The sequence below is a fragment of the Rhipicephalus sanguineus genome, chromosome 1 (genome assembly GCF_013339695.2).
Source record: "Rhipicephalus sanguineus isolate Rsan-2018 chromosome 1, BIME_Rsan_1.4, whole genome shotgun sequence".
Lineage (NCBI taxonomy): Eukaryota > Metazoa > Arthropoda > Arachnida > Ixodida > Ixodidae > Rhipicephalus > Rhipicephalus sanguineus.
Genome location: NC_051176.1, coordinates 85,349,401 through 85,361,588, shown reverse-complemented (window position 1 = coordinate 85,361,588; position 12,188 = coordinate 85,349,401). Strand labels below are relative to the sequence as shown.

The 12,188-nt window shown below is 47.6% G+C and overlaps 1 pseudogene; it reads right to left on the bottom strand.

Moving 5' to 3' along the window:
* Positions 1-624: 624 nt before the first annotated feature.
* LOC119393553 (tubulin beta chain-like) lies at positions 625-11,320 on the bottom strand (annotated as a pseudogene).
* Between the last annotated feature and the right edge of the window lie 868 nt (positions 11,321-12,188).

Below are 12,188 nucleotides of genomic sequence, written 5' to 3'. Positions count from 1 at the left end.
GGGCTACGGAAATCTTAACACGATAGAGTTAGGAGCCCATGTCGCGGAATATCCGGTGCGGCGTTGGCGGCGTTGTGGGTTGGCGAAAAATTCCGATGAACGCAGAAGATAAAAATCGCGGCTCGTGCTGCAATCGAACCCAAACAATCTGCGTGTCAGTCAAGTATTAGCCACGCCAGCCATTTAACTGCTTCGAAAAAACATGTTGGGTTAATGTCAATTGTGGTTCCAGTGTTGGCTATAGGATTTTATAACAATGTAATGAAACATTAGATACATACTCCTAGACTCGGCAAACTGTAGACAAGCGTTACTCGACCGCGTAAGCATACGCCAACGACCACTACTTATGGTGTACAGATCACGCCACTGTATGGTGCTGTCCGTTTCGATAAAACTGACGCGTTTGCTGTAACGTGAGTGCCGACATTACGTCAGGCCATGCTGACACTTCAGAGCAGGCTACTATAATCGAATACCAGAAGTAGCATACTGAGACAGTTGAACTAGAAGAGAGCATATCAACATGACTTCTACGAAATAATTTATTAACTGAACATGAAAGAAAAAAAGACAACTTCAAGATTAACACGGGTGAGGTGAAGGGGGACGTCAAATGAGATGGAAAAAAAATTCTGCCTAAGCATTATCGAACGCCTCGGCGTCATCCTCGAACTCTCCCTCGTCTGCGGTCGCCTCCTGGTACTGCTGGTACTCTGAAACCAGGTCGTTCATATTGGACTCCGCCTCCGTGAACTCCATCTCGTCCATGCCCTCTCCCGTGTACCAGTGGAGGAAAGCCTTGCGGCGGAACATGGCTGCGTATAAATAAGTGCACGAATTGGAACAATGAGCAGATGCCTACGTGAAAGAAACAAGAACAAAAATACCTCAGTAGAATTTTGAAAGACATCTCCGGCCCCTTACACGTGAATATTTTATCTAGTACGACACCGTAACGAGAAATATGGGCAGATAGCGAAAGCCGTGCAGCCTAAAAGTACAGTAAGTTCCATAACTGCAATTGCCGTAGTTTGTCGCGGATAACACGCATCGTAATGACAAACTGCGAAAAGCATTTTAAAGAAAAATTCCCACGTAGTTCCCCCTTTCTTGCATTACCGTTAGCCAACTTAACGTATAGCCACAAATTAACGTATAGCCCACAAATTGACATTAGCTTCATATTTGAGCTATTTACACACGAGAACAAACTACCTGCGTACAGCTCGCAACTCGTGACAAATAGCGTTAAGACAGCCAATCAGCTACTGCGACCCATAATTCAGGAAACATTTGCCTATATTGATAACATTAGAAGAGGAGGGGACTCAACTGCATAGTAGAAATGGTTCTTTAGAAAAGACATGGCTGGGCGCCTTGTACCTGCATTCTATAAACTTGCAGGACTATGCCTGACTTCTATGCCTATGCCTGATAGGACTGAGTCTAAAGCGCGAGACAGACTGTACGATTTTCCATGCGATGCGACGGCCGACGCGGCGGTGCGGCAGCCGGAGTGGTGACCTTTCATCGCATCGGACCACCACCATCCTGGCTGCCGCACCGCCGCGTCAGGAGGTTGCATCTGATAGAAGTAGTACCGTCTGTCTCGGCCTTAAAAGTGCATCCAGGCCCCATAGCTGCAGGTGTCGAATTTTGCCGCGTACAATCCCAGGCCCTAACGATAAACTCCGAAAACATTTAAAAAAAGAAAAATCCTCGTTTACTGCAGTCTCTCTCATTACTGTTTAGCCAACTTTCACAGTGAAACTAGCTCATAACCTGCAACCACTTTTGATTAGTTCTTGCTGCATATATTGTGCAGGGTAGTCACGACAATAACTGTACTTTCATACTGGTAGCATTGTCTTCACGCTGTGTTGACATCTAATAGCCACCACAAGCCATAATTCAGCAACATTTGCTCCATTCAATCAAGAGATCGTTTCTATACTGTTTTAAATAATGACATGGACGTAGATTAACACTATCAGAGCACACACACACGCACACACAAGGCGCCTGCTACCCACCACTGAACTGCTCGGAGATTCGTTTGAAGAGCTCTTGGATGGCAGTGCTGTTTCCGATGAACGTGGCAGACATCTTGAGCCCACGAGGAGGAATGTCGCACACGGCCGTCTTGACGTTGTTCGGGATCCACTCGACAAAGTAGGCAGAGTTTTTGTTCTGAACATTGAGCATCTGCTCGTCCACCTCGCGCATGCTCATGCGGCCACGGAATATGGCAGCCACCGTGAGGTAGCGTCCGTGCCTCGGGTCGCACGCCGCCATCATGTTCTTGGCGTCGAACATCTGCTGGCTCAACTCTGGTACACTGAGGGCACGGTACTGTTGCGAGCCGCGAGCGGTGAGGGGGGCGAAGCCGGGCATGAAAAAGTGCATACGGGGAAAGGGAACCATGTTGACTGCTAGCTTGCGGAGATCAGCATTCAGCTGACCTGGGAACCTGGAAGAGGACACAAGGAACGAACCAATTAGGACGAGCTAACTAATACCCAAAATAGAAGCATTTCCACACAAATGATGTCAATGCAGGAACCACGTGCACTCAAAACGTAGGAGAGGAAGTCCGGTAGCAAGCAAAGCAGCACCCCTTCATAGCAACCTATAATTAGTTACAACCTAGGAATCGCGGCGCACCTGCCCTTCACCTATGCTAACTAGTGTTACGACGGGCCTTGGAATTCTTCGTGACAGACGCCATTGTGCGGGCCGGAATGCATTGTCTGCCGGAATGCTGTTTCTCCACAAGTCGGCGCTTGGACGAAGAAACAGAGCGCCGCATTTTTCTGGAGAATGCTTACGCCCGACGGGGTCGACCGAGTGTGCCATGTCGCCGTAGACGGGTTCCGAGCAACTCATCGGGAGAATCTCGGACACCCCTTTTCTGGCCTTTGTTGTCGGCATGAGATAGCAGCCCTCGAAAGGTTCTTACTAAACCACTACACTCTTTTCCCGAGCGCAGACATGAAGGTTTGCACGTGCCCAAGTGAGCTGTCCATCCTCCCCGAGGTCAACAACAACTCCTGTCTCCTCCTTCGGACTCAACCTGCACGCCGACATTCCCGCATGAATTGTGTGTTGTACTGGTGTTCCCCAATTGGACTTCTCGACCTACGAGTGTATTGTGCGACTTACTGCCTCCTTTCTCGGAGGCCGGAACGGCAAATCACCGGATTGGCGGGAGCTGCAAACACAGATTTTGAGGGTCTGAGTGTTTGCTTAATAATATCTGGGGTTTAACATCCCAAAACCACGATATGATTATCAGAGACGCCGTAGTGGAGGGCTCCGGAAATTTCGACAACCTGGGGTTCTTTAATGTGCACCTAAATCTAAGTACACGGGCCTCAAATGTTTTCTCCTCCATAGAAAATGCAGCCGCCGCGGCTGGGATTCGATTCCGCGACCTTCGGGTCAGCAGCCGAGTGCCATAACCACTAGACCACCGTGGCGGGGCTCAGGGTTTTATAAGCCGGATACTTTTCGTAAAAGCTTTCTCTTTATATCCTTCATGCTTCTATGTAAATAAACCTGTCTTTACGTAGGAGCGCTCTCCTCTCTGCATAAGCGGGACGAAGGTTGCGATGACGGGGGCCAGCTACCAAAGTCGAAACCCGCCGGACCCGAGTCCCAACACTGGCTTCCGCTTTAAGTTTAAGTAATTTTTCTCGGCTAACGTAAATACTACGAATATGAAGAGCTAAATGTTCATTGCTCGTACCGAAGACATTACGTTTGGCTAAGTAGATATGTCAGAATCGCTGACGAAATTACCAGGACAGTGAAGTTTCAGACCTAAAACCAGCACAAGTGTTGAAAGGCGGACTAGTTGGTATAGGTTCATACTGAAATATTGGCAGCGCAAAATAACGGGGCACAGAAGGGACACACTAAAACCAGCAACATACCCTGTGTGTGTATGGAAAGGTCATCTGAAACTTGAGAACTGCTTGGTGTCACGACAAATCAATAAACCCTACAGGATGGAGCCGTTATGTAAATGCTGTGGGAGCAGATATTTTTTTCTTAGTTTGAAACCGACTATAACGGTGTTCTCATCTCATCGGCATATGCTTACGGATTCTCCGCAACAAAAGGCAGGAGAATTCTACAGCAAGCATAGTCTGACTAGTTCGGATTGCGAACGAAAAGGATATATGATGACTTACCTGAGGCAAGTGGTGACACCGGACATCGTTGCAGACACGAGGTGGTTCAGGTCTCCGTACGTGGGAGTCGTAAGCTTAAGCGTGCGGAAGCAGATATCGTACAGGGCCTCGTTGTCGATGCAGAATGTCTCGTCGGTATTCTCGACTAGCTGGTGGATCGAGAGGGTCGCGTTGTATGGCTCTACCACTGTGTCTGACACCTTGGGCGAGGGGACGACCGAGAAGGTGCACATGATGCGGTCCGGGTACTCCTCCCGGATCTTGGAGAATGAGAAGGGTGCCCATGCCGCGAACCGGTGGCCAGCCGTCCAAGCGAGTGCGTGAGCTGGAAGCCCTGCAGGCAGTCACATGCCTCAGCCTCCTTGCGGACAACGTCCAGCACGGAGTCGACGAGCTCAGCGCCCTCTGTGTAGTGGCCCTTGGCCCAATTGTTGCCCGCACCACTCTGGCCTGAAAGTACATGGGACAAATGCAGGGCACAAGGGACGTACACACCAGCGCCTTGTATGTGTCCTCTTCTCGTCCCGTGTTTAGCGCTGTTTTTCTTCTTCGTCTACCATGCAGCACCAACCAGCCCAATCAAGCACATTGTTGCACAACAAAAAAGTGCGTTAGATTCGCTACAAGTTAAATTTCAAATGCGAATTCAAAAAATTTGAAGTCTTGGTTTGCCGCCATACTTTCAATCTACTTAAAAGCTGCTTCATTGAATATGCACCTCTGAAAATTCATGGGGTGGGAATCTGCACAGGTGGAAATGCATGGACCTTGCCTATCCGTATTAAACATATTAGACGCTATTGCTTCTTTTAGCGGAACATTTAGGCTTTGTTCAAAAGAAGACTTCAAAGGGCCAGAAGTAAATCGAATTACCTGCCTGTACCTGTCAGAGCTTTCAATACCACGAGCAGGAAAGAGAAAAACACCTGAGTAGTAGATGGGACATCTCTGCTATATGTTGCGGAACGTCACCCTTATGAATGCATCTTGCTACTGAAGCAAAGCTCTGTGGGGTTCCTTCGAGTTTGAGTTATCAAGAGTTTCGCTGTAAATGTGGGTTTATCTGCAAGAACCATCATATTGAAATGTGGGCACTGTGGCGGGGAGTTGAACTCATGACATCTGGCTTAGTGGCGCAACTCTGTAGCCCCGTGGAAGAAAAAGGGTGGGAGATCAGAATCTCACGCTTTACTTCGAACTGTGTTAGTGACCTGCTCTATACTTATCTATGTAGCCCCCTGCCTCTGCGCGCCTCGCGGTAGGACGATGAACGTGATACTTAAATTGGGTTCGCATGACATGAGTGAATGACCAGCAGAAATGAGATTATGCCATGAAATCCATGTGATGCGTCTATCACTATGGAATAACAGCTCACGATGTAATATCACAACGTACACCAGCACGAAGTTTCGCGCAATAAAATGAATCGAAGAGACAGTTAGGCCAGGGAAAGCATAGGGGCCATTGTCTGACTAGTGTAGTAGTAATGACGTAAATTGAAACGAATTGGACGAAAAGTCGCTCTTTCCATCGGTGGGATCGATTAGATTCATTTGGTTGTGTGCAACAAAGAAAGAAGCCCGTCGAAAAAAAATTGTCCGATATGAGACAGTGAATAACATGCCATGATGTGCCTCAAAGCGAAACAATGCGGTGCTTGCAGGTCCTCGTTGTCTGCTTGGCATTTCGTCGATTCCCACAGCGCATGGGAAGTAACGGATTTTTGGCAAGGTAGAGATTTGCACAAACTCTAGACAGGAAAGAAAGTCAAGACCGACTTGAGGGTGCCCGCTAAGTGATCTGTACGCAATAGAAAGTAACATCTATTACTGCGACGTAATGAGTACGAATCTGCTGCTGCGGGAACGTGCAGATGCTGTAGAAGGCACAAAAGCAACAAACACCAGTGCATCAGTGGTGTGTATCACTGGTGTGTTCACAAACTGGCAAGAAAACATTAGATCAGCACAAAGCATTCTGTAAGCCCTACTCCCACAGGTTCGTGCGACGGAATGGTAACTGATTAAGTTACCAGAGGGACAGGTCACTGTATAATAAAAAAAGTTAGGAGCCCTTCCCATAGCGTAAATATGGGGGCATGAAAGGCAACACTTCTGTCGCCACCAGCAACAATTATGGTCATGTGTGAAACAATAAACTGCCTCAGTGAAAGGCAACAATGAAATCTGGCAACGTGAAATGGCAAGTGACCTCAATGGCAGATCAGATTTCGGTATTATAAGCGGCTGATCGCCGACAAGTCCACGATCGAGAGAGCATCAGTGGCGCACAAATACGCATGTGAGAGGCGCACCTTCGAGGGCCTATTTGTATACACCCGGGCTTCTCTAGACTTGCCTTCGCGAACTCTGCCGCCGCGGCGAAAATGAAATGCTTCATTCGCCATGGCGTCAACTGATACAGATTCCCACCCAGAGAAGTTGAAACATCAAAGAAGCCACAGCTACGAAACTACATACCAAAGACAAAGTTGTCTGGCCTAAAGATCTGTCCGAAGGGTCCAGACCGCACGGAATCCATGGTGCCCGGCTCCAGATCCACGAGGATGCTACGCGGCACGTATTTGCCTCCTGCACAGAGAAAAAAGGAAGACATCAGAAACCCAGATTGATGCATCCAGCCGGAATGCGAAGGTATTCGCATTCCAGGTGGCAGGGGCGTAGCCAGAAATTTTTTTCGGGGGTGTTCAACCATACTTTATGTATGTTCGTGAGTGCGTTTGTATGTGTGCGTGTTTATATACGCAAGCAAAACAAAAATTTCGGGGGGGTTTGAACCCCCCAACCCCCCCCCCCCTTGGCTACGGCCCTGCCAGGTGGATGCATCTAGCGTGTGTGTGGTTGCGAGTGCAGCAACACCAAATGCCGTTGCAACTTGTAGCATATGTACCGCAATTAAGTATAGTCGAACCCCATTTACCCGAGTATAACATTTCTGGCGTCCTGTCTCGACATATTCTCCGGACACCTATGCATCGCAATCCCCTTTGCACACATTATCCCCGCAGTGTTCTAGCCGATTACGTTAGGAATCGTTGTGACGCCGGATGTGCTGAGGAGGCACATCAGTTCAGTTTTTTGATGTGCACTGCCACAAGGCCATGTAAATGCACAAAAATGTTGCGGCCCTGGCAGAGGCGTGAAAGAAACGCCAGGCTACCATTAGAGTATACTAGGACAGGGGAGTGCTAGCAACGAGCCTCGAAAAGTGAATCCCAAACAGGGTCAATCCGCTTGCAGCGCTGCGATCGGTAGTCTGCAATTGTGTTGTCGTCTAAGAGTTCCGCGCGGCTCCGCCGAAGCTGATGCAGGGGTAGAATGCCCGCTTCCGACTGAAAAGGCCCGAGTTCGAACCGCAGCTGAAGATGGTGGGTTTTTATTCGTAGTGTCACCTTTTATAGCTGTATTGGATTTCCTTTGTTTCTTAAAACTAGCTTCAGTTGCTACGTGTTGGTTCAAAAAGTAACGCAAATTGTGAAGTAAAATAGAATTTGACAGTGAGTGCAGTTATTTGCAGCGCTACCGCCCGGCATTGAACAAAAACGTAATGTATGGCCTCCGAGATTTTCGCGAAGACGAGACTCGAAACGAGATTTCACATTTTACGTTACTTTTTGTAGCAATACGTAGCAACAGAATATAGTTTTAAGACAAAGGAAAACCAACAGAGCTATAAAAGGTGACACTGAATAAAAATCCACCATCTACAGCTGCGATTCGAACCCGCACCTTTTGAGTAGGAAGCGGCATTCTAATCCTGCACCACTCTGGCGGAGCCGCGCGCAGCTCTTAAACGACAACACATTGCAGAGTACCGATCGCAGCGCCGCAGGTGGATTGACCCTGTTTGGGCTTCACTTTCTGTACGTTGGTGCTGCGGCCGTTCCGAGCACTCCCCTGTTCTATTACACTCTAGTACCATCAATAACATTTAGTTATAAACTGATGAAATAAACTCTTTCGAGGAAAAGCTGTGTGCGACGAGGCTGATTACTTTGCAAGATTTCTTTCGCCAGTTTTAACGAGATGTTGGCGCTGCAAGTTTCCAGTTTCCAGCGTTGCGATGACTGCGGCCTCGTGAAAAACGTATTAGATTGGTTCTACAGCACTTTTCGTGCGTTTTCATGCTTTAACATTCTGCTGAATATAAGCTTGACATGGCAATCTTGATAGGGAAATGACGAGTGCCTTGTTTTTCAACGAAGGAAGCAATGTTCGACGGAGCCACATTGTGGGACAAAGAGCCAACGAAATGTACAAAACGTTAGGTAACAGGTTAACGCACAACTGCTAAGGAGTAATGTGGGAGCCTCACCGTGAGCTTCATTGTAATACACATTGATGCGTTCCAGCTGCAAGTCCGAGTCGCCGTGGTAGCTGCCGGTAGGATCAATGCCGTGCTCTTCGCAAATTACCTCCCAGAACTGTAAGGTTGAAAGACATCCGCGTAAACAGCTTATATGGTGAATAATCCTCTGCAAATATCTCTCAGGTATCGCGTACGCAATTGTTTGCCGGACTTGGTCTTTGCAGTTGGGACCAGTTATGACAAAAAAAAAAAACTCGGCTGCGTATGGCCGAAATGTAGCGCATATTGTCACAGCCGATCTCTTAGCTGGAGACAATACCGTCTTATGTATTTAGTGTGCTGCCAATGGAATCGACGAAGTGTGTTCGTGCAGGCATGCCAATAGTTAACCTGCGCATTTATTAGCGGAAGTCTAGAAGCTTCATCAAATGCGAAAATTGACCGACGGCGGCGTCGGCGCACCACGAGCGTGATGCAAAAAAATCATACGACGTCAACATATGGCGCTAAGACGTCACAGATCGCCCGAATTTGACGTCGCTATGCGTTTCATGATGACGCCATCACATTACATCGTCGCCTTGTCAAAGGTGGGCCGATCACGGAGGTAGTGCAAAACCAGGTTAGGTGGAGAAAGCTTCCAATGCTTCCGGTCCTGGAGGCAGTGCAAAACCTCGTGAGGTGCAGAAAGCTAACAGATGCTTTCGGCTGGATCCATACACCGACCGAGACAAAAAGATGGTTTTCGCCTTCGAGCTGTCGTAGGCGAATGCCTAAGGGGTCCTTTGAGTTTAGCAATCGGTGATTGCAAAAAAATAAAACAAGATTAACAGCACTATAAATAGAGAAGTAACTACTGCTTCCAATATCTCGTTAGAATATGTACAAAGCCACAGCCCACTTTCTTGCAACAGAGTGAAGATATTCCCAAATGTATCGCAAGTTTAGATTCTGTTTTCGAATATGACGTATCTGCCGACCGCAATTAGAACTCGTCAAAATGATTTTTCAGGTACCTGCATTAAGAAAAATCACAACTACTTCGTTATGATAACATGGATTTTGGAGGAAGGTGTGCTACTTCTGGCTACGCGCTTGGTGCGCAAAGAAACTTTTGCGAAGAACTACTGAATGCTAGAGTTTCTTTTGCGGGCGCGGTAAGCCACGCAGTTCAAAGTGCTCCCTTATTTTTAGGGCCTTCGGATAAAATTAGCAGGAAGACCACGTGAACGAACCCGAACACAGACTGAAATATGGACAAGGCCGATTTCAAATATTCACGAACAACCTAGGCGCAGTTTATCTCGAAACGAAACTGCAAGCAAAAGCTTAAACAGCCGCGCGGCAACGACGACGGATAGAGATCACGAGAATAACCGCGCAAGTTGATATATGAAGTAAAAGTCAAGCATGGCGGGAAGCCGATAAGAGCATGCGAAGCCAGTAGCTGGAAATCATCTGTGTTGCTCAAAAATCGTCTCGGAATGACACCGCTGTTACACAACGACGCATCGCCAAACCACCTGGCTACGCATTACTTTGCAAGGAGACACACGGGCGTTACTGATGCAGAAAGCGCAGGCATACAAAATGGACGGTAAACAAGCAAAAGCGGCAACAATGACCGATAGGTGCCTGTACTTTCGCCGTAAGGGCTAAGCAATGGATGAGAGAGCAACAAATCGGAATAATATACGAAGTAAAGCTATCAGCTGAATTTTGAATTAGATCTCGCGTAAGCAATTCTTAGTGCCTATTTTCTTTAGTACAACAGGAGCTTACCGGTGACAGTGTAATCACCGATTGGTAACGTGGAAAACGCCGGGAAACATTGTAATCAGAATTTTTCTGTCTGCAGCAAATATTAAGTCGTATGCAAAACTGACAACACGTGCTGCAAACAGTGAGCGCGAGAGCGGTTCGCTGGTAAGGATCTATTTGAATACACGGCGCGTAAGGAAACATACACAGAGGGCAAGAACGCAACAACGAGGACGGGCGCTGAGAACGGCTTAAAGAGAATATTATGTTACGGATAATTGTTATCACGGAGAGCGTGCCGCAAAAGCAATTCAGAGAGCGACCTACGTGACGTAAGAAGGACTGCAATACATGAACGGGAGATTAGCGGAATCACGAACCGAAAGCAGGTCGAAATAGGCAAGCCGGATAAAGGTAATGGGGGATGTATAGGTCACGGAATGTAAATTCGGGGACAATAACGTTCTGCACCAGCAACTACTATAAGGAGGCAAGCAGGCAAGCCTATAGGGGCGAAAAGCTTCACGCAAGCAGGTGGCATGCTGCGTGAAGGACAACCACTGCTGTCTCGTTTAAAAGGCAGGAGCGAACACCAGAGTAGTAGTGATCGCAAGGCCTAGACCAAGTCACGAAGTTCCATTCTTTTAAAGCCAGTCACAACCACAAGCAGCCGCTTCGCAGCGGTGACAAGGTCATCGCGCCGGCATTGTTGACGGATGGGGTTTCCGCTGGTTACGTTTGTAGACGAAGCACAATACACCGCAACCAAGATTCTCGCTTAATACGCGCGGTAATGCTGAAGCCTTGAGTAAGTCGGAAGTGTGCCAGCAGCAATACGATACTGAATCAACCGGCGTGGCGCTTTTAACCGAAGCGGGATTTTGACATACCGGTAGGCCTAACTGCGCCCACGCCCGGCGGCGCACCTGCCAGCTGAAGCAGCTGAATGAGCGAAGAAGGACAGTTGTTACCTTTGCACCGATCTGGTTTCCACATTGGCCGGTCTGGATGTGCACGATTTCCCGCATCTTCGACTTGGAAAGGTATTCACAAGGGAGACTTGCTGGAACTGACGGAATGCTCGAACCTCCTGAATCGCAGTCGCGGCGTGCACTGGGGAATCTATGAACGGCCCGAACAACTTTTCAGCCACTCAGGATGTACTCACCAGGCAATCGGCGAGCTCGAATCAAAATGGTGTTGCGTGATTGGGGGAGAAATCTCACGTGACGTAATCGCTAAAATATCGAGCGCTAAAAAGTACATACACAGAGATAAGCGCGGGCAACATACTTGCGCCACTATCAACTTTTTACGTCTGTCCAACTGACCGAGATTGCATACATGTTCTTATATTATTGCGCATGCGTAACAACGCGTTACAAATGAAAAAAATAAATATTACGTCATGTAGCATAACAAACTGCAAGAATCAGCAGTGCATGTCAAATGGAAACCTATAGAAAATCGTCATACAAGGTAGTCGAAGCTTGGCATTGCAGTTTTAATAACGAATGTTTCTAAGGCAATCCGCCCTAGAAGAGCAGCCCTTGTTTTTGGCCAATATCTTCGTGCCACGAACAAAAATCAAAGCCCTTTTCTTAAAGAAATACAGTTGAACGGGAAGTTTTCTCCAATGTAAACTGAATCAAACTCAAAAACTAATGATCGCGCACCGAACCCAAGAAATACTGAGCGACCCGATGCGATGCCTATGCGATTTGATTGCTCGTTTAGGATTGTATTGTTTGAACGTTGACGTTAAATGAAGACGCATTTCGTTAAGTTTCACAGCCTTTATTTTCGATCACGTAGCCGTTGATTACACACACACACGCACACTTTCACGGACGACTCTGCACTTGAACAGCATTGCCTTGCTGTGGTATACGGTAA